Here is a 19,648-nt window from a genome sequence, read left to right on the forward strand (position 1 = left end):
CATCTTTGCTTTTGCTTTTCATCTTTTAACTTCTGTAATACAACCTTTCACACCTTTCCCTATAATTAAAAATATTTATGGTTCTCATGAGTGTTGTAATGCTGATGAACATTGAATGTTGATATTGCAGCATCTTTAATGTTGATATTACAGCATCACAAAGCAAACAAATCATATTATCTTTAGCAGAAAAAAGATAATATTGCAATTCCCAATCCTTATTTAAAAAAAAAAAATCTGTTTTGTTCCTTTAGCATTCTCTTGCTCGCCTTTGACAGGATGGCCTGTTAAGCAGACAGAATTAAAAAAAATACATAAAAACCAGAAACACAGTGCATAATTGTCAAAATCTGATTACAGACTGGCTTATTTTACCCCAATAAATTCTTGTTAACCAACCTTGTGCAGTAGTGGCATCAGTCACTCAAGGAAAGTTAGAACTAAATAATGAGTGCAGCAGCCATTAATTTAGCCTTTATGGCTTCCTAATGTTCTAATTGTGCCAATCAATCTGGGAGGATTATTTCAAGTGAAATTTATTTTATTCTTTGGTATTTTAAATAATCCATTTTAAAAGTAAAATATAAATCTAAAATGTAATGAAAATGTATTAATAAAAATAAAATTATTTGTTACGTAAAATTTGGATTCAGTCAAAAGGCTTAAGGATCTAGAAGGCCACATGTGGCCTTAAGTCTGCAGGTTCCCCACACCTGACTTAAGTTTTTCAGATAAGAAATCATTTTTTGGTAAAAATTGTTGGGAAAACAGTAAAGCAGTCTGCCAGAAATTTGGCATAGATCAATATCTTACTCCATTTACCAAGATAAGATAAAAAAGGATACATGGTTTAGCTATAAAGAGAGTTATTACAAGAAAATTTGAGGAACATGGAATATATTACCAGATTTATGGGTAGAAAAATTTATGAATAAACAAGAGATAGAGAGCAACATGAGGTGCATTACATTACATTAAAAAAGTTTTGTCCAAATAAAGCAAATGTAGCCAACATCAGAAGGAATAGAAAAAAAATGGGGAAACATTTTATAAACTGCTTCTCAGATAAAGGTCTTATATTTCAAATATATAAAGAACTGCTTTAAACTATAAGAATATGATTCATTCCCCAAGTGAAAGATGTTCAAAGTATTTGAACAGGCAATTTTTTGATGAAAAAAATAAAAATTCCCTAAATCATTATTTATTGAAGAAAAGCAAATTAAAACAATCTTGAGATATCATTTTATTTTTCTCAGATTGGCTAAAATGATTGAAAGAGAAAGTGAAAATGTTGGAGGGGACATGGAAAAACTGAGATATTAATTTACTGTTGGTGGTCCAACAAGTCCTTTGTTGTTTTGGAAATAGAGTTTTATTTTTCACATACTTCTCCCAATTTTCAATAACTGACTGGTTTTCTGTGTCTTTTTAAATCATCAAACTATTGACATATGAGTGAGACCTTATTCTACATCCCTTGTAAGATGATTTTAGTTTTTATACTATCTTTGATTTTATATTTAAAACCACTCAGGAGAGAGGTGAGCCAAGATGGCAGCATGAAAACATCATCTTACTAGAACTCTCTCACAAATTTTGTCAGATACCTCTAAAATAGTGATTCTGAGCAGATTTGAGAGAGTTAGAAGCCACTAGTAGACTGAGTGTGGCAAATTTCCAAGCCAGCAGAGTCCACAGGGTCAACAACATGGATCTGTACCCTGGGAGAGCACCCAGCTGATGGAGCTGCATAAGACCACACCAAAGCAAGACTAGCTGCAGAACTCAGCCAGTGATCCAAACTGGGAGAACACTGGGTGCAAGAAACTGGTGGTGATCCCCAGGCCTCTCAGCCCAGGATGGGAGTTTGTCAGAGCTATGGGAGGCAGCAGCACAGTGCCTGTAGTTGCAAAAGCAACTACTCCTGAGGCTTGGAGTCCACAGTCTAAAGGTTTGAAACCATCTTGACCTCCCATGAGCCATGATGACCAGGTAAAATGGCTCTCATCCCTCCCTTCCTCACCCAGATAATACTCACTCATGAGAAACCCTGAAATAGAGGACCCAGAAGTGGGGCTTCAGTAGCTGAACAGGGGGAGTTCCTGAGATTCAGGGGGGTAGAGCCAGCAAGGGTCAACACCAGAAACTTAGAGGTGTCTTCACACAGCCAGGGAAAGAGGTAGACAACAGCTGAGATGCCACATGCTGTGGCATAGCCCTCAGGGAAGAGTAGACTTCCATCAGTCAGACCACCCTCACCCATACCTGAAAAAAAACAGAGTCCACAGTACACAAAGCCAGTAACCAGGCCCACAGTTCCCAGCACAACAAGCTTGGGATACAGTCCCCTGGGTTCTGGAAGCACAAATCAACTTTAAAGCCAGGAAAAAGAAAACCAAAATGAAGAAGCAATGCAGAAAATGGAGGACAATTGATTCGTTTTATGGAGACAGGGAAGATCAAAATACCAATTCAGAAGAGGACAGTATTGACACTATACCCACATCTGAAACCTCAAAAGGGAATGTGAATTGGTCTCAAGGCCAAGAAGCGTTCCTGGAAGAGCTCAAGGAGGATTTTAAAAATCAAGTTAGAGAGGTAAAAGAAAAAAATGTAAAAAAAAAATTTCACTGATGAGATCAAATCTTTAAAAAGTAAAATTGGAGAAATGGCTAAGGAGGTTCACAATCTAACTGTAGAGAATGACTTCTTAAAAAGTAAAATTAACCAAATTGAAAAGGAGGTACAGAGGCTAAATGAAGAAAACAATTTGTTAAAAATTAGAATTGGCCAAGTAGAAGCTAATGAGTCCATGAGGCATCAAGTATCAGTCAAACAAAATCTAAAGAATGAAAAAAATTGAAGAAAATGAGAAATATCTGATTGGAAAAACAACTGACCTGGAAAATAGATCCAGAAGAGACAATTGAAAAATTATTGGTCTACTAGAAAGCCATGATGAAAAAAGAGACTGGACAGTATCTTCCAATAAATCACGAGGATAACTGCCCCGAGGTCCTAGAACCAGAGGGTAAAATAGTCACTGAAAGAATCCACTGATCCCAAATTGAAAGCTCCAAGGAATATTATAGCCAAATTCCAGAATTATCAGGTCAAGGAGAAAATACTGCAAGCAGTCAGAAAGAAATAATTCAAATATCATGGAAATACAGTCACGATCATGCAGGATCTTATAGCTTCTACTTTAAAAGAAAGGAGGAATTGGAATACGATATTCTGGAAGGCAAAGGAGCTTGGACTACAACCAAGGACAAGGACCCAGCAAAACTGAGCATAATTTTTCAGGCAAGGAGATGGACATAAAATGAAATGAGGGAATTTCAGACCTTCATCACGAAAAGGCCAGAGCTCAATGTAAAATTTGATCTTCAAATACAAAGCTCAAAAGAGACATAAAAAGGTTAACAGGGAGGGAAAAAAAGAACCCTGTTATTCAATAAGGACAGATTGTTTATCCTTAAATAGGAATATGTCAATCTTGAGAAATGTACAGTTATTACGACAATTGAAAGAGATATACATAGACTGGGGATGTCCATAAAAAGTAACCTATATGATGATTAAAACAGATAAGGGGTGTAAAGAGATGTTTCTGGGAGAAGAGAGAAAGAGGTGATAGAAAAGGATAAATTATGTCACATGAAGAGATAAAAAAAAAACATTATAGTAGAAGGAAAGAAGGGAGGGAGAGGAGCACTATTTGAGCTTTACTCTCATAGGATTTGGTTCAAGATGGGAATAACATACTCTGATAAATACAGAAATCAAACATATCCTCCAGATAGTAGGAGGGGAAGGGGTAAAGAAAAGGGGGAGGAGGTCAGAAGGGAGGGAAAAAGTAGCAAGGGGAAAAAGGTAAGGTAAGGGTGGGGGAATCAGTAGGGAGGGTAAACTGAGGGAGGTGGCAGTCAAAAGCAAATCTCTTTTGAGGAGTGGAAGGGAGAAGGGAAAAATAAAAGTATAAATAGGTGGGGGGAAATAGGATGGATGAAAAGACACAGATAGTAATCATAACTGTGAAAATGCCTGGGATGAACTCTCCCATAAAATGGAGGCAAATAGAAGAATGGATTAAAAACCACAATCCTACAATATATTGTTTAAAAGAAACACATTTGAAACAGGGGGAAAGGTAAAAGGCTGTAGTAGAATATATTTGCTTCAGCTAAATTAAAAACAAAAGCAGGGGTAGCAATCCTAATATCAAATAAAGCAAAAGCAAAGATAGAACTAATTATAAGAGATAAGAAAGGACGCTATATCCTGCTAAAAGGCACCACTGATAACAAAGCAATATCATTTACTTAACATATATGCACCAAGTGGTATAGCATACAAATTCTTAGAGAAGTTAAGGAAGTTACAGGGAGAAATAGACAGCAAAACTATACTAGTGGGGGACCTCGACCTCCCCCTCTCTGAACTTGATAAATCTAACCTCAAAATAAACAAGAAAGATGTTAAGGCAGTGAATAGAATTTTAGAAAAAGTAGATATGATAGCTAAGATAGTACCATAGTACTCTTTGGTAAATGCAAATAATCCAGCTTCTGGGTTAAGAATTCACTATTTAACAAAAACTGCTTGGAAAATTGGAAAACGGTATTGCAGAAATTGGGCATAGACCAATACCTTACACCATATACAAAATAAAGTCAAAATGGGCCCATAAATAAAGGCTGATACTATAAGCAATTTGGGAGAGCAAGGAATAGTTTACCTGTCAGATTTATGGGAAAGGGAAGAATTCATAACCTAACAAGAGATAAAGAGAATTACAAAATGCAAAATGGATAATTTTGACTATGTTAAATTGAAAAGTTTTAGTATAAACGAAGCCAATGCAACAAAGATCAGGAAGGAAACAGAAAATTGGGGAAAAAATCTTTACAGCCAGTGTCTCTGATAAAGACCTCATCTCTAAAATATACAGGGAGCTGAAGTAAATTTATGGGAATATAAATCATTCCCCAATTGAAAAATGGTCAAAGGATATAAACAGGCAATTTTCAGAGAAAGAAATTAAAGATAACTCTAGTCATATGAAAAAATGCTCTAAATCACTATTGATTAGAGAAATGCAAATCAAAGCAACTCTTAGGTACAACACCTCTCCTGTCAGACTGGCTAACATGACAAAACAGAAAATGATAAATGCTGGAGAGGATGTAGGAAAATTGGAACACTGCTACATTGTTGGTGGAGTTGTGAACTGATCCACACATTCTGTAGAGCAATTTGTAACTATGCCCAAAGGGTTATGAAACTGTGCATACCCTTTGACATAGCAATATCACTTCTAGGGCTATATCCCAAAGAGATCACACAAGTGGGAAATGGCCCATATGTACAAAAATATTTATAGCAGCTCTTTTTGTGGTGGCAAAGAATTGGAAATCAAGGGTATGCCCATCAATTGTGGAATGGCTAAACAAATTCTGGTATATGAATACTATTGTGCAATAAGAAATGAGGAACAGACAGACATCATTAGAACCTGGAAAGGCTTATATGAACTGATGCTGAATGAGGGGAGCAGAGCCAGGAGATTATACACAATTACAGATACACAGAGTCTGAATGAAGATTGGGGCAAACTCTTCGCTCTCTTTTTTTCACTTTTTTTGGGGGGGTGGATTTTCATTTCTCCTTTCTTGTGATTCATTCCATTGGTTATAATTCTTCTTTATAATTGGACTATTATGTAAATAAGTTCAATGTGAATGTATATGTAGAAACTACATTGGATTATATGCCATCTTGGGGAGGGGAGGGGGCATGGGAGGGAGAGAAAATTTGGAACCCAAAAACCTGTGGAACTGAATGTCAACTAAAATTTAAAAAATAAATTTATATTTAAAAAAACCCACTCAGGGAAAAGGACCCATATGTACAAAAACGTTTATAGTGACTCTTTTTGTAGTAGCAAAGAATTGGAAATCAAAGGGATGCCCATCAATTGGGGAATGGCTGAACAAGTTTGTGACATATGAATGTAATGGAATACTATTGTGCTATAAGAAATGGGGAATATATGGATGTCATAATAACCTGGAAAAGCCTACACGATATAATGCTGAGTGAGCAGAGAAGAACTAGGAGAACATTATACACAATGACAGATATATGGATACTGTGATGACTAACCTTGATAGACCTTGCTCTTCTCAGCAATACAAGGTTCAAAGACAACTCCAAAGGTCTCATGAGGGAGAGAGATATCTACATTCAGAGAAAGAACTATGGAGACTGAATGCAGATTGAGGCAAACTGTTTGCTCTTTTTTTCTCTCTCTTTTGTTTTTGTTTTTGTTTTTTTGTTTTTTTTTTTTTTTGGTTCTGTTTCTTCTTTCTCATGACTCATTACATTGGTAATAATTCTTCTTTACAACTTGACTATTGTGTAAATAAGTTCAATGTGAAGTTATATAGTATGCAGTTATATAGTATATAGTATATAGTTATATAGTAGAAGATGTATCAGATTCCACACCATCTTGGGGAGGGGGGTGGAGAGGGGCAAAGAAAATCTGGAACTCAGGATCATGTGGAACTGAGCGTTGTAAACTAAAAATAAACAAACAAACAAATAAATGAATGAATAAAACAATAAAATAAAATAAAAATATTTTAAAAAATAAAAAAACAACTCAGATTTTTGTTTTACAAAAACAAAAAAATACTGTGCCTTCACCTGTATACATTAACATGGTTTATTTGTGGTTTTTTTGTATTTTTTTCAGTAATTTTTTAAAAAAAAATTATTTTAGACTCAAACACAAGAACAGAAATACAGGGATAAAAGTTTCTGTGGCTGGGACAGAGGTAGCCTCCCAACCCAGCTACCCCCAGGGTTGTTGCTAGTTGTTTAAGCAGTTTGCTGCTAGTTGTTAAAGGAGACCTTGGCCTGGAGGTGTTTGCTCTTCACCAATGTCATCCTGGGATTTTTCTTCAGTGGTCCCAAGAGGACCCCTGTTCTGTCCCTAGTCTGATTTGTTTTCAAGGCTCTATACTTGCCCAGAGGTGCTATTTTATACCTTTTGTGAAGGAGAGCTGGACATTTTCTGACCTACTCCACCGTCTTCCCAGCTTCCTCTCTCAGGGCTCCTTTTTTTAGTAAAATAAAATTCTTCATATTTTAGGTGTTAAAATATTAATCTCTAACAATGCCAATAACTTGCATCCTTATCAGTTAGTATGAATCTTTTCTTTACACACACACACGCACACACACACACACACACACACACACACACACACACACACACAAAACCACCTTTGTTTCTATCTTTTTCCTCCATAAGAGTCTTATAGTAAGTTGTTTATCTTTTTGTTTTACGGTTTTGTTTTCTTGAAGAAGTTAGGTTGCAGAGTGGATAGAACATAGGACATACAGTCAGGAATACTTGAGTTAAATCTATCCTCAGACACTGACTAGCTGGTGTCTATGGAGAAGTCACATAACATTAGTGTGTTAAACTGTAGTTTAGTTAGATTTCCTCATCTGTAAAAAGGGGGTAATAATAGTATCTACCTACCAGGACTCGTATGAGGGCCAAAGGAAATAGTAATTATAGAGTGCTTAATATGATAGCTGGCACATAGCAAGCACCATACAAACATTAACTATTATAATACCGTTTCAAAAAGTACATACAGATAATGGGTTTCGAATAATGGTTTTTGCAGTCTTAGGTAATTATTTTTTTGCTGACTTTAAATCAAATTTGTCATTTAAACAATTTTACTTGTTCTCCATGGTCCAATAGAAGGTAAATCTTAAATTATGGGAAAGAATGACCTGACTGGTATAGAAAAGTACAATTCACAACATCATAACAGATAAAGTATTCAATTTAGATTCAAGATCACCTGGGTTCAAATCATGCCTCAGACACTGGATATATAACTCTGGACAAAACCCTGTGAAATTTCATTTTCCTCATCAGTAAAATGAAGAAAGCAAAAGCAGCTGAATTACAGGGTTGATAAGAGAATTAATTGATGTAATATAAATAAAGTCAATTAGTCATTAAGGAATTGTTAAATTCCTAAAACTGTGCTTTGCCCTGGAGATAAAAATATATTCTAAAAGCAGTGCTTGCCCTCCAGAAATATAATTATACAGGGAAAGGCAATATTAAAACAATCAAATGTACACAAAAAAATATACAGAATTGATAGAAGTCACAAGAAAGATTTTAGCATTTGGGAATATAGGAAAAGGTGGGTTTTGATTTGTCTCAACAAGAGTCAGGTGAACCAGTAACTAGAGGTAAGGGACAGAGCACTGAAGTTATTCATGGCAGACAATGCAAAGGAATGGAGATGGGAGGTGGAATATTGTGTTTGAGAAACTATAAGTAAAGCAAGTATAGCTGGGTAATATAATGTGTAAAGGAAAATAAGATGTGTGATAACAAAATTTTGAAAGGTACAAGATTATAAAGAGCTTTAAATGTCAATCATCAGATTTTATATTTAATTTTGGAGTTAAGGTCACTCACTGAGCAGAGTTGGTGATTCCGTGAGACTTACACTTTAGAAAATCACCTCAGTAGCTCAGTGGAGAAAATATTTGAATGGATAGAGTTAAGTGGGAGAGAATTGGAATTATGATGGATGAGAAAATATAAGGTTAAAGAGTTTGATGGAGTATCAGCATTGTTATTCTGTTCCCCTTATGTGAGGAAGAGGAGTTGGAAAAGAGAAGAAGATAGTGATCCAAGTTCTGAACTCATTGAAAATAGAATAAAAATGGCCCAGTGGTCCATATATTGCAGTCAACATAATTTCGACTGGGGAAGAAATTTTTGATTGAGTGGACTTCAAGATAGAAAATGTTGCAGAATTAAGGAGGCAATGGGATAGTATGGAAACACCAATTCAGAAACTCCTCTTGGAAGACCAAAGTGATAGCATATACTGCTATCATGACAGTGATGATAATGACTATGACTATGTCTAACAATATGACTTTGGCTACTGTGACTATTATTACTATTGCTATGATGACAGTGATGAGGACTACTACTACTACTACTACTACTACCACCACCACTACCACCACTCCTTCTTCTTCTCCTCCTCCTTCTTATTATTATTCTTTTGAAAGCTAACATAGCACTTGTTATGAGTCAGGCACCATGTTAACCACTTTACAATTAATGTTATTTGATTGTCACACCTCTGATAGCTAGGTGCCGTTATTTCCCCCATTTTACAGATGAGAAAATTGAAGCAAACAGAGGTTAAGTTACTCGCACAGGGGCACATGGTTTAGTAGGTATCTGAGGGCAAAATTCATATAGATAGATAGATAGATAGATAGATAGATAGATAGATAGATAGATATGTATGTATAATTATTTAATGTTTCTTTTTCACAATTAAATGTAAAAACAATTTTAAACTTTTTTTTAGATTTTTGATTCCAAATTTTTTCTGTCATTCCCCTCCCTGTCCCTCATTTAGAAGGCAAACAATTTGACATAGGTTATACATGTGTAGTCATGCAAAACACATTTCTATGTAGGTCATTCTGTGAAAGAAAACACAGACAAAAAAAATAAACCAAGAAAAATAAAGAAAAAGTATCTTTGATCTTCATTCGGGTTCTAGTTCTTTCTCTGGAGATGGATAACACCTTTTATTGTGAGTCCTTACAGAATTGCCCTGGATTCTTATATTGCTAAGAATAGCTAAATTATTCATTGTAGATCTTCATGCAGTATTAATGTTACTATGTGCAATGTTCTTCTGGTTCTGCTCATTTCACTTTGCATCAATTCATGTAACTCTTTCCTCATTTTTTTTTCTGAAAGAATCACACTCATCATTTTTAAAGCATAATAGTATTACATCACAATCATATAGAACAACTTGTTCAGCCACTCCCCAATTGATGGATGCCCCCTCAATTTTCAGTTCTTTAATACCACTAAAATAGCTGCAAATGCTTTTGTACACATAGGTCCTTTTCTTTTTTTAAATCTCTTTAGGATATAGACACAGTAGTGGTATTTCTTGGTCCAAGAGTATGCATGGTTTTAGAGCCCTTTGGGTATACATCCAAATTGTTCTGTCTAATATTTGAATCAGTATACAACTTCACCGATAATAAATTAGTATTTTAATTTTCCTACATCCCCTCCAACATTTGCTATTTTCCTTTTCTTTCATATTAGCCAATATGACAGGTATGAGGTAATAGCTTAGATTTGTTTGAGTTTCTTTTCTCTCATCAATAACGATTTAGAGCATTTTTAAAAAAATATGATTATAGATAGCTTCAATTACTTTGTCTGAAGACTGTCTGTTCATACAATTTGACCATTTATCAACTGAGGAATGGCTCTTATTTCCATAAATTTGACTAGTTTAATAAATGTTTGAGAAATGAAGTCCTTATCAAAGAAACACTGTATTTTTCCACAATAATGATTATCAAATATGTGTTTCCATCCATTCTATTTTCCCCATTTCTCCTACTCTATCTCTCCTTTTATCATTTCCATTCTCAAAAATATTTTTCTTCTGACTTTTACCTGCCCCAGACTGCCCTCTATTCTATCACCTCCCCCTCTCTTTTCTCTTATCCCCTTCCTTTCCTATTCTACACCCAACTGAATGTGTATATTATTTCCTCTTGGAGATAATTCCAAAAAGAGTAAGGTTCATAGGCTCCCCTCATCACTATCCCCATTTTCCCCTCTATTTTAAAATATCTTTCAGGCTCCTTTTATGTCAAATAAATTTGTCCCATTCTACCTCTCCCTTTCCCCTTAATCCAGTGCATTATTCTTTCTCATCCTTGATTTTTTTTTGATAACTACACCATCACATTCAACTCCCACCTGTTTTCTGTCTATGTATACTCATTCTAACTGCCCTAGTAAATGAGAAAGTTTTTTTTTAGGATTTCTAAGTTTCATTTTCCCATGTAGGAATATAAACAGTTTAACTTTATTGAATCTATTATAATTTCTTTTTTGTTTACCTTTTTATATTTCTTTTGTATATTGTATTTAAAATTCAAATTTTCTATTCATCTCTGATCTTTTCATCAGAAATTCTTGAAAGTCCTCTATTTCATTAAATATTCATTTTCCCCTAAAGGATTATATTCAGTTTTGCTGGATATATGATTCTTGGTTTTAATCTTAGCTCTTTTGCCCTCTGGAATATCATATTCCAAGCCCTCTGATCCTTTAATGTAGAAACTGCTAAATCTTGTCTTATCCTGACTGTGGTTCCATTATATTTGAATTGTTTTGTTTGTTTGTTTCTTTGTTTTGGATGCTTGCAATATTTTCTCCTTGATTTGAGAGGGCTGAAATTTGGCTATAATATTCCTGGGAGTTTTCATTTTGGGTTCTCTTTCAGGAGGTGATTGGTGGATTCTTTTCATCATTATTTTCCCCCTCTTGTTCTTGAATATCAGCATGTTTTTCTTTGATAATTATTTCAAATATGATATCTAGGCTCTATTTTAATCATGATTTTCATGTAGACCAATAATTTTTATGCAATGTCTTCTGGATCTATTTTACAAGTCAGTTGTTTGTTTGTTTGTTTCCAATGAGATAGTTCACACTTCAATTTTTTTTATTCTTTTCATTTTGTTTAATCATTTCTTGAAGTTTCATAAAATCATTAGCTTTCACCTGACAAATGCTAACTTTTGAGGAATTATTTTTCTTCAGTGAACTTTGGTATCTCTTTTCCTCTTTTTCCATTTGGCCAATTCTGCTTTTCAAGGCATTCTTCTCTTCATTGGATTTTTGTGCCTCTTTTACCATTCAGCCTATTCTGTTTTTTAAGGTGTTGTTTTCCTCAGTATTTTTTGTGCCTCCTTTATCAAGCTATTTACCTGTTTTTTTCATTATTTTCTTCTATCACTCTCATTTCTCTCCCCAATTTTTCCTCTACCTCTCTCACTTGATTTTTAAAATCCTTTTTTATCTCTTCCATGGGCTAAGAAAAATTCATGTTTTTCTTTGAGGCTTTGGATGCAGGAATTTTGACTTTGTTGTATTCTCTTAGTATGTGTTTTTATCTTCCTTGTCATCATAATATCATTTTATGGTGGGGATTTTTTTTTGTTGTTTGCTCAATTTCTGGCCAATTTCTTGACTTTAAACTCTGTACTAAAATGGGGCTCTGCTTCCCAAGTAGAGGGGGCACTGTCCCAAGCATCATTTTCTTTAATTTTTTGCTCAGCTGTAATTGTTCAGAGGTAATTCTGGGGACCAGTAAGATTTTTGGCTCTTCCAAGTCAGTATGATCTAGAGAGAGGTGTCTTTACTACTCTCCTATATTGTGCACTGCTTTGCAAGTGACCAGAAGCACTCTTTTCAACCCTGGAACTATGACCAGGGTCCCTGCTCCCCTAACACCACAACGCTGTACAATTACTCCTCCTGGCACTGGGACTAAGAATCAAGACTGTAACCCAGATCTAAATATAGGGAATGCAACAGAATCCTATCCTGAGGGCAGAAAAGGGAAGCTTATAAATATCCTTCTGACCCATTGTCCAATCCCCTTACCATCTGTGTGTTTAGAGACCTGGAAACTGCCACAGCTGCCACTGATTCAGTCACCCCAAGACCTGTTCCTGGTTTTCTGGGACGCAGTCTGCACTGGTGTGCATTGCACTGGACTTCACTCCTCTGTCACTGTGGTGTAACAGATCTTTCCTGCCAAACTTCTAAGTTGTTTTTGGCTGGAAACTTGTTTCACTCAGTCTTTTTCTGAGTTTTGCTGCTCTAGAATTTGTTTAGAGTCATTATTTAAAGGTTTATAGATGGGTTTGGAGGAACTCAGGCCATTCCCTGTCTTTATTTCACCATCTTTGTTCTGCCTCTGAGTACAGATTTTAACTCAGGTTTCCAACTCTAAGCCCAGCTCTCTATCCTCTGTATCAACTAAGTATGCCCAGTGTTAAAGAGGGTTGTAGTGGTTGTCACATCCTTCAAAAGGAGTGAGGTTTCCTCAAGGATGAAAAGACAGAAAAAAATATTTGAGAAAGCTCAGTGGAAGTGGTAGATTAAGACATGGGTGTCAGATTGAGGGAAATGGTCATAAGAATATGAAATGGAGATAGCATATTAGTTTTATTATTATTATTTCTAAATAGTCACTGATTAAATATTCTTGGTTTAGGAAAAGAAACAATAATAATGACAGTAGATAGTAAATGGACAGAGAAGATTATGGCTTCCAAAGGCTGTTTTGGAGAAAGGTAGGCTAAGCCAGTGTAGATTCCTTCATTTGGGAGGTGGGTGTGTGCATGTATATTTGTGACAGAGAAGATTATACCAGGTGGTGCTGGTAGGTGACCACCTTGACAAGAAGGAATATTAGTTGGCATTCTAGCCATGATCTTGATTTGAGCTTGGACTTACCAGGTAAAGAGATGCCCTTGCTCTTTTCTCTATATGTTTAGTGGAAGGAAAAGGGAACAGCACCCTGGCAGAAAGGGTTTTGGTTGACTGATGGGCCTGGATCTGAGTTCTTTACCTGTATTACCTTAGAGATTATAATTTTTACATAAACAAACAAACAAAAGCTATTACAAAAACTGAATTGTAAATAATGCTTGAATTCAAATGGCATCAACAAATTAGCCTTTTGGCCAAATTCAGCTCACTGCCTATTTTTGTATAGACCAAATAGGCAGCTAGGTGGCACAGTGGATAGAGTGCTGGGTTTCAAGTCAGGATGAACTGAGTTTAAATGCACTCTCACATACTTACTAGCTGTGTAACCCTGGGAAATTCACTTAACCTCTGCCTGCATGTTTCTTTAACTGTAATAACATTATCTATTTCACAGAGTTATGGTAAGGGTCAGACAAAATGATATTTATAAAGGGTTTAACACAATACTATTTCAATGTTGATTTCCTTCCCTTCACCATATCCCTAAGAATGGCTTACCCGGGAACTAAATAATTTGAATTAAATTCTCATTTACAACATTTCTCTATTTGTAGCTATTGTCAAAAGGAAAGCTTACTCTCTCTCCTAGCAATGAAACTTCTTGAACAATGGATCTGGCCTAGAACCTTCTTTACTCAATTATTTTTTGTAATAGCAATGATGGATTATTTATGGAAATGACTGAATAAAATGTATTATGTTTCTTTTCTTCATTAATATGAATAGAGCTTATTATTACCTACTTATACTGTACATTTGAATAGGTCCAAATGAAAAATATTCAAAAAGTTTATACTAAATTTTATCACAAGTTATTTTTAAAAAAAAAAATGACAACTAACACTTTTCTAATGTTTCTTTGTATAGCTCTCTTTTTTCTATTTTTTTTCAAATTTTTCTAGCTTTATTTTTTTAAGCAATCAAAATAAGATTTAACTAAATCTATAGATCCATTAATTGAACTGTACAAAGATAATAACAAGAGTAGCTTATCCTTAAAAGATATTTTATTTTCCTATTATTATTGAATTTTAAAACTATACTATTTTAAAATTAACTTTAATTTTCACTTTTGATAAGAAATTTTGACTTTATAATTATTTCTCTATATGCATGTCATCTTATTGTTATATTTAAATATAATATCCTTTGGATTAAACTCCACTTGAAAATGTAGAATTTGGTTGTTATTCATTCCTTCATTCATTCCCAAAGTTCTTATTCCGTTCTACGGTATATTGATATGATACACCAGTACTGTGAGAAATAGAAAGAGGTATATAAGGGAGGCATTTCCCTTAAGTAGCTTACAATTGAGTAGCTGAGATAAAACATGAGTAAGAGTTATACTAAAGTGTAGAATGTGAAAACATAGATCCTATGCTGGATCAAGTAGTCAAGAATTTCATTGCCAGGAGAGAGAGTAAGCTTTCCTTTGACAAGAGTTGCAAGTACAGAAATACTACAAATGAGAATTTCATTAACTTATTTAGTTCAGGGCTCAGCCACACGAAGTACTATGAGAATATAGGGGAAGAGCAGATCTCTGCTGACTAGGCCACATAAAGCAGGGTAACAAGAAAAAGGTGGAAGCTGAAATTAGCACCAAAGGATGGTCATCACAAAGTTAGGGTGGAATTCCATGAAGAGCAAATAGTATGGATAGAGTTAATAGATGTTTTCTTGGAATTGATGTTCTAAATAGATAGAGAGGGAGATATTAGAGATAGAAAAACCAAACCAGCTAGTCTGTGGCTGGCTGAGAAAATGCTTCTGCAGCTGAGGTCCTTCACAGATAAGCAGACTCTCTTATCTTCATATTCCAGTGGCTTCCAAAGGAAAAGAATGTGACTTTTGCCATTGCCTTACTCTTTGCCTTCAGGAAGGATTTTGTCCTTTTCCCACTTTCATTTCACCTTTCCCTTCACATGCCATGCCCATTCCTATTTTTTTCCTTTTTTGCTGTACCATCATAAATGTGCAAAGTACTGTAGGGACTATGAACTCTTTAGGTTCCATGTGCATGTTCATTTATCTTGTAATAAACCCAGTTTGCAAATAAGTCTCATGATGTGATTACCTGTTTGACTATATATAAATATAAATACACACGCACACACACACACGTGTGTGTGTGTGTGTGTGTGTGTGTGTGTGTGTGTATTTATCAAGAAAGAGCATGGAACTGCAAGAGAAACAAAATATAAAGGAGTGATAAAAATATATAAAATTAGAATCAAGATAGACACTATTTAAATGTGTGGAGTGGAATAGGGAAACAGAATGTAGAATCAGAGAACATAATAGTTTTGCACATGCATCATGGGGAAAAATATGCATCATTAACAAAAGTGGGCTCCAAATCATTTTAGCAGAATTTTTTTATTAAAAAAAAACTAGAATCAAAGTAGACATTCATCGACTAGGTAAGAGTCAAACAAACCATGATTTATGAATCTTACTTAAATTACTTTGCAGTAAAAAGTAATGGTATGATGAATACAGAGGATGATTAGACTTATTTGAATTGTGGCAGTGAAGTGAGCCAAACAAAGGAAACAATATGTATAATGTTCATAACAATTTAAATGGAAAAACAACTACTAGAGATTAAGAAGAGTATTACAAAATTACAAAAAAAACCAAGCATGTACCCAAAAAAGACATATGAGCAGTCACTTGGTACTCTCCTTTGCAGAGACAAGAAGCATACAGGTATGAAATGTATATATTTTCATGTCCTTTTTTTTTTTTGAAGTATTTAGTAGTTTTGCTATTTTTTTCTCCTTTTAATCTGCTTTTTTCCCTTTCTTTTAAAATTTATTGTTATAAAGGTTTTCTTTCTGGGAGAGAAGGACATGGTGGGCATAATTTAGGTGATTTAAAAACAAAAGATATATACACATACACATACAAAGATATATTCACATATGTAGGTGTCTATACACACATTTGCACATATATATGTGTTGTAGATAGGAAAAGGACAAACTGAAACATTCATGCATGCATACCCATCAATAAATTTTTATTAAGTGCCTATTATATGCTGACACTATGCTAAACGCTTGGGATAAAAATAGAACCAAAAGACAGCCCCTGCCCTAATCCACATACAAAATGGAGAAATCCAAAAGAATAGTGGCTTTTGAGAGAAAATCATGAAAGTCTAATACAAATTCTATCCTTAAGCAAATGGTAAGTATGCTTTATTATTTTGTTGTGTGTATACACAAGCATTCAAAGCCTAGCACTACAAGACTAAGTGGGTGTCCTTTAGCAATAAATACATAATCGTAAGTCAATATATACAAGTTGGAAGGCAGTATGATTTTTTCATAAATCAAAGGGATAATCCAGATAATTCATACTCAGCATTGTGTCACACTTGAAATTAACTCTCATGATCACTGGCCTGTGTTGTCTTATTACCCACAACATGACCAAAAAGAAGGGTTCTCCTAAGAATAGGAATAACACATTCTACTACTTTTTTCTGTTTTATCAGGGTATAATGTCTTTTTTGAATCAGTCTTTTTCCTGTATACTTCCAACTAAATTATCCAAAACCAAATAAAGCAAGTGACCATAAAATATCCTTGAATTTCCTCTTCTCCTCTACTCTCTCCCCTCTCTTTCCCTCTTTTCCCCTCCCCTTGGCATCCTGGGACAAAACACATTGGTAATTTTGTGTTTCAGTTATTTCTATTAAAATGTAATTTTTAGGTGAAAGTTATCTATCTCAGCCATGTGAACAGGAAAAAAACCCCATCAAATCATATCGTTAACTTAATTTATTCCATTCTTTTCCTGTTAACTGATAGGTGGAAAAGAAAAGTTAAAATTTCTTGATTTTTTCCATTCCCAAATGACTTCTCAATTTGGGATGAACTAAGCAAGTAAAAGAAAATGTCTCTTATACAACTGCAGGAATATTTAATACTGTTAAATGACAATTTCTGCATTCCCTATTGAAACCAGGTGTTTAAATGATTTTTATCATTTTGTTTGCATGACTGTAAAACTCATCAGCAATTACATATTTCTTGATGGGTCTAAGATTGTTGTTTGACCTATATCATGATATAATAATTACTACAATAATGAGGGTAAACATTCTAAATGTAGTAGATAAAGAACAGGTCTCAGACGCAGGGGGACTTGGGTTAAAGTCCTATTTCTGACACTTAATTTCTCAGTTCCCCGTGCAAGTCTCAAAGAATATAAGTTTTAGAGAAGGTACTGATATGCACTAGTAAATTCCCACTGGGAATTCCCTACAATCATAATAATTATACAATCATCAGAGAAAGCTGTAGGAAGTAGACTAATAAAATGGCAGACTTTTCCAATCATCAAAATTTCTCCAACTTGCTCAAAAACAGAACTATGCACTGAGGGTAAAGTAATGCTGTAGCTAGTGCTGCTGAATAGTCAAGAAGACTAGTAAATTAACAACAGAGTAATCTAAGCCCTAATTACTACAACCCTCAGTCAATACACCCTCAACCACCAATCCTTATGCTCTGGTAGGGCAGAAAAATTATACAAAGGGGCTTGTGCTCTGAGATCCATTCAGCAATTCCTTTACTTTTTCTGCAATCTCTGCCAACACACCCTGACTCTCCCAACCCCCACTTCCTACTGTTCTATGAAAACTAGCAGAATTCAATTCTGCCCACACCTACCCTATGTGAGAAGAAAGAAGTATCATAAAGAAATCAGGTTGCTCTGTCTGAGGCAGGGGACCACAATTTGACAGCAGCACTCAACCAGAAATATGAAAAACAGAGGGAACTTAGGCAGAATGCCACCATGGGAAGGTGGTATGAGTAGGGAATGGTGCACAAGACATAAAGGAAAGGGACTGGTATCCAGTCAGGGCAAGTTCTGAGCTCCTTCCAGTTCCTACCCCAGAGATCACTTAGGGCAAAGACAGAGGCCAGTGAAAAGGGAATACTCCATCTCAGGAGGAGTCTGAGACAGTTTTGAAATCCACCCTTCATGAGATATACTTATCAAATGGGAAATAGTCACAATATGAGTGATAGGGAAACATAGGTTTTAAAAAAAGAACTATAATTACTAAAGACGACAGGAGAAAGGAAATTCAAATTAAAAACATGGTACAAAAGAACATACAAGACATCCATCTATACTACTCCATGAATCTCTGAATAGTTATTATAAGACAAAGGAACATGAATCCACATCAGAGAAAATAGAGAGAACTGCAGTTTTTCAAGATACCATGGAACGATGGCAGGATGTTACCAAATTATTCATGTAATAAAAAGAATTGAAAAACCAAATCTTATACCCTAAATAGCAGAAATAATTGGCATAATAGGAAAAAAACCAAAAAACTTGAATCCATGGTACTAGGTCTGTCCAAGGAAATGACTGGGAAAATAATCATACAGACATAAAGGAGATTCTAGAGGAATAATAATAATAATAATAATAATAATAAGTTAAGTAATAAATAATCTGTTATAATAAATACTAAATAAAAATAAGATAAATAAAATAATAAAAATGCATAATATGTTAAAAGAACACAAGATCTCTCCCCAAGCAAAGTATGCTGTTCTCAAAGATAGTATGTGTTTCTGTGATAGTTCTCCTAGAAGATATCTGCAATTGTCACTATAGCCTAAGAACCAAGCACTCAAAATTCCTCACTCGGCACCCACTCCCATACCATTCTCCATGTTCTCACAGAGCAACAAAACCAGACCAATGAACTTACGCTCTGGGATCCACTCATTAATTACATTATTTCTGTCTCTGCTAGCATATTTTCCCTCCCCCAGTCCCTACTGACATTTTAGCAATCTGTGAAAATAAACAGCAGAATACCTCATTGCCTCCTCCACTGAGTTTGGGGAAAATAGAAAGAACGTAGAATGTTACTCAAGCATTAAAGAAGATCCAAATAACCTCTATAAAGCAAAAAATGTTGGTTCTCCCAAGGCAGGATGCAAAAATAGCTTAACGATTATAGGCCCCAAGAAGAACACAAGTCAAAAAATCTGAACACCACAATGTAAGAAATAACATTTCTAAACACAGAAAACAAAGTGTCAATTGACATAGTCCCCAGATCATCTCTAGGAAAACAAAAGAAATCAACATCAAAGAGAAACAAACAAACAAAAAAAATAAACACAACCAAAC

The sequence above is a fragment of the Trichosurus vulpecula genome, chromosome 1, assembly GCF_011100635.1.
Source record: "Trichosurus vulpecula isolate mTriVul1 chromosome 1, mTriVul1.pri, whole genome shotgun sequence".
NCBI lineage: Eukaryota > Metazoa > Chordata > Mammalia > Diprotodontia > Phalangeridae > Trichosurus > Trichosurus vulpecula.